We start from the raw sequence: 3,667 nt of genomic DNA on the forward strand, positions 1-3,667 counted from the left end.
ACCCGTGCAACTACATGCATTGCCCCGACCCTAAGAAACTGGGGGGGGCAGACGCCTACATTTGCTATGTCGAGAGTGACAGTCACACCGCCACTCACTGCTCGGGGGGCTGGACTTTTGTTTTATGGACCACCGCGCACACCGATTGGGGTTATACCTTATGGGACAACAAAACAAACATCAAAGGGAGATTGTCTATCTCCAAGGTCAATTCATCGAGCCCCGTTATCCTGTTGCAACTACAGGCTGCCCAGATATCAGACAAGGGTTATTTTGTTGTCTGTATGTATGTATCCGGCGCCGACCTGTGTGGCACATTTTACATAGACATCGCGCCCACAACTCAGACCCCGGAAAAGCGTAAGCAACCTTTGACGCCACTGTTGACATCCATAGGTACATCTACATTTAATCTATACATAGGCGACCATAGCAACATTGATGTGGGTCAGACCAGTAATGGGATCACCGGTAACGTCTGGTGGCACACTCTGAGATCATTCTTGCAGGCCGCAGGACAAAATGGGTCATGTTATGCATGCACCCTTTTCCCCCAGGACTCATAAATGTCCGTGCCAGTTCGTCCGCGCTCTCTGACCCAGGTTGAACACCTCTGCGCGTTTATGGCTCTGACAAGGCCCATCAAGGGTGAAGACAGCGTAACCGAGTGGCGTTATGCTAGGCAGCTTCCCCCACCATGCAGTAATCGGTTTAACTCCTCTTTGCATGCATCCACGCTTGACACCACATACGCAAAGTACCAACCCGTCAGCCATGTGCACCCTAGTCATTTGAGAGGGATGAAACACAGTCTATGCATCCAGAGAGTTTACCACAAAACGTCTCTTACACCACCTTATTTTTTCCTAGGCACTACTACTGGTTGTACCCGTATCCTACGGAACACATGCAGTTACGGTGCTTACAAAATCTCGTATTGTCACATATCTGGTGCCCCTGAAAGAATCCTTTCTAACGTAGCATTCCCTGATGTTAAACATATTTCCCTCCAACTGGCGTGGCCCAGTGATGCTGGGTTTAGCGCGCCACAAGATTACGTTTGGTTGTGCGGCGACAAGCTCTATCAAGTTCTGGCTCCCCTCTGGATAGGTACATGCACTCTAGTGGATTTGAATCCAGCAGTCACTGTACTCACGTCCTTAATGCACACGACACATCATTACCCAGAGTTCCAACACCCCGACCACCACAAGGTAAAAAGAGATCTGACGTCCGCTGGAGCTAAATTCATGGGTGGCCTGTTCCCATGGTGGGGTACAGTAAACAATGCCCATAAAATATATACCTTACACGTCCGGCTAGAGAATCTCACTTACAAGACGACGCAAGGCTTCCAGGCATTTCCCCCATTCATAATAGCCTCTAGGAACATGCTCATGCAGCACCAATTTGCTCTTGACCTTTTGTTCGCCTCAAAGGGTGGCCTGTGTCATGTGATCGGTGACTCCTGTTGCACTTACATTCCCGACGCCACCAAGAACATCACTGACACCGTGCTGCATCTTAACAACCTGTTAGCTGACATGAAAGCTGATGACATATCCAATGCAGGTGGCTGGGACTGGTGGGCCTGGCTTACATCAGGCGGGTGGGAAGCATGGCTGGCTAGGATAGTGACACCCCTGGCGATCATTTTTGGCCTATTAATCAGTTGTACCTGTTTGATTATCCCAATACTGAAGAAGTGCGTTTCCAGCATGGTATCCTCAGCTTTCGTTCAGTATACTACTATTCCATTACATGACAATCCTTTGCGCCACAGTGAGATAGACCAGCTAGAATCAGAAGAGTCTGATTCCGATTTATCAATATAATCATGTGTGTATCTCCTCTCTTATGCTTACATTATATTGGAGTCTGTCCTCCACAAAAACAGCCAGTTTTCTATGATATATTTGTGATGTGTTTACTTAAACCAGCGATGGAGTGTATTCATTGATGTGTTATATCAGTCTATCCTGTCATTTGTTTTTTTTTATTGATCAAGTATGATCAAAAGGGGAGAATGTAGTGGACATTTTTATTATATCATTCTTATTATATCCTTCATATGCTTAAACCAAATGCTTCTTATTTCCTGATGTGCTTTTACTATTATCATTCTATTATATTCTCTTATGGGTCTATTCCCAGACGCGTCAAGGCCACAGGGCTGCTTTGACTACTGGGAGACTCATACACAGTCACACCAGAACTTCCCTACTCTGAGAACCGTTATGCTATCTGCTCAAGGCCAGAAGGTGTCTCATAACAATTTGGCTGTGTGAATACAAGAGTTATAACATTCCCACTCTTTTCATATATAACCTCTGCTTTTTCATTGTACTGCTCACTCTCGGGCAGACTATCTTATACTCTGTTCGACTTGTGACATAATTTAATTATTGTATCGTGTATTTGAAGCTTCAAATAATAACCAAAAAACAGCTTTTCTCGATTCACCATTTATTTGTTTTGATCACTTTGACTTGTACTCTCCAGCCGTGTTGGGGTCCTAGATTTCCATAACAGTAGCGAAATAGATGAGTGCTTGGAAGGCAACATTTGTCAGAGAAGTTGGCTAAAGCTACCGAAAACATTGTTAATGTAAAGGTCCCCTTACTCTGATAAGACCTAATCTCTGCCACATAGAGAAGGCCCCATCAGTGTAAGGGGGGAGAAAGAGATGGGTGTTGCGAATGGGGCTATGTATAGAGGATCCACAGAGTCCATGAGCCTTTCTGAATTGGGACCAAATTCTTAGGGTGGAAACAAACAATCGGGTTATTTGAATATTGAGTTGGCCGGCTGGGTAATGTAGATGTTGCTCTCCTTGAGGTTTCTCCCATTTTCCCCTTTAAACTGGGTTTTCTTTGGAAGTTTCTTCCTTGTACGATGGAGGGTCTAAGACAGAGGGTGTCGTAATTGCATACTGATATTCTGGTACACACTGTGAAGACCACTGAGACAAATGTAACATTTGGTGATATTGGGCTATATAAATAAACATTGATTGATTGATTGATTGATGTAAGCAAAGCCAAGAATGAGGTATTAGGACAGGATTGGCTTCAAGCTCACACCAACTCAATGTTGGTTCCTTAGTCCATAGAATTAGTTTGTGGATATTGGCTGCCCAATAGTAGTGTATATTTGGAAGCGCTAATCCTCCTGTAGATCTATGCCTTTGTAAAAGCTCTTTCCTTGCCATAAAAAAGAGGAGATTAGTTTGTCTATTTTACGAAAAAGTGATTTTTGGTAGGAAGACTGGCAGACATTGAAGAGGTACAGAAAGTGAGGGAGGACGTTCATTTTGATACAGTTTACCCTCCCAGCAATAGTTAAATGTAAATTATTCCACCTTTTCCAAATCATATTTGAGCTTGTCAATTAGTGGTGGGAAGTTATGTTTGTAAAGGTCTGAGAGTTTTCCACTTATATTCACGGCCCCAATACTTAAAATTACTCCTAGACATCTTGAAGGTGAAGAGTCTATCGGGGATCTGAAGGGCCAGGTCAATTACGGGGAAACACTCACTCTTGGAAAAGTTTAGCTTGTACCCTGAGAAGGTTCCGAATCGGGTTAACAGATCTATTATCTGAGGAATGGTAGATATAGGGTTAGAAATGAACAATAGTAAATCGTCCGCGTATAACGAGAGTATGT

This window comes from Pseudochaenichthys georgianus, chromosome 18 (assembly GCF_902827115.2).
Source record: "Pseudochaenichthys georgianus chromosome 18, fPseGeo1.2, whole genome shotgun sequence".
NCBI lineage: Eukaryota > Metazoa > Chordata > Actinopteri > Perciformes > Channichthyidae > Pseudochaenichthys > Pseudochaenichthys georgianus.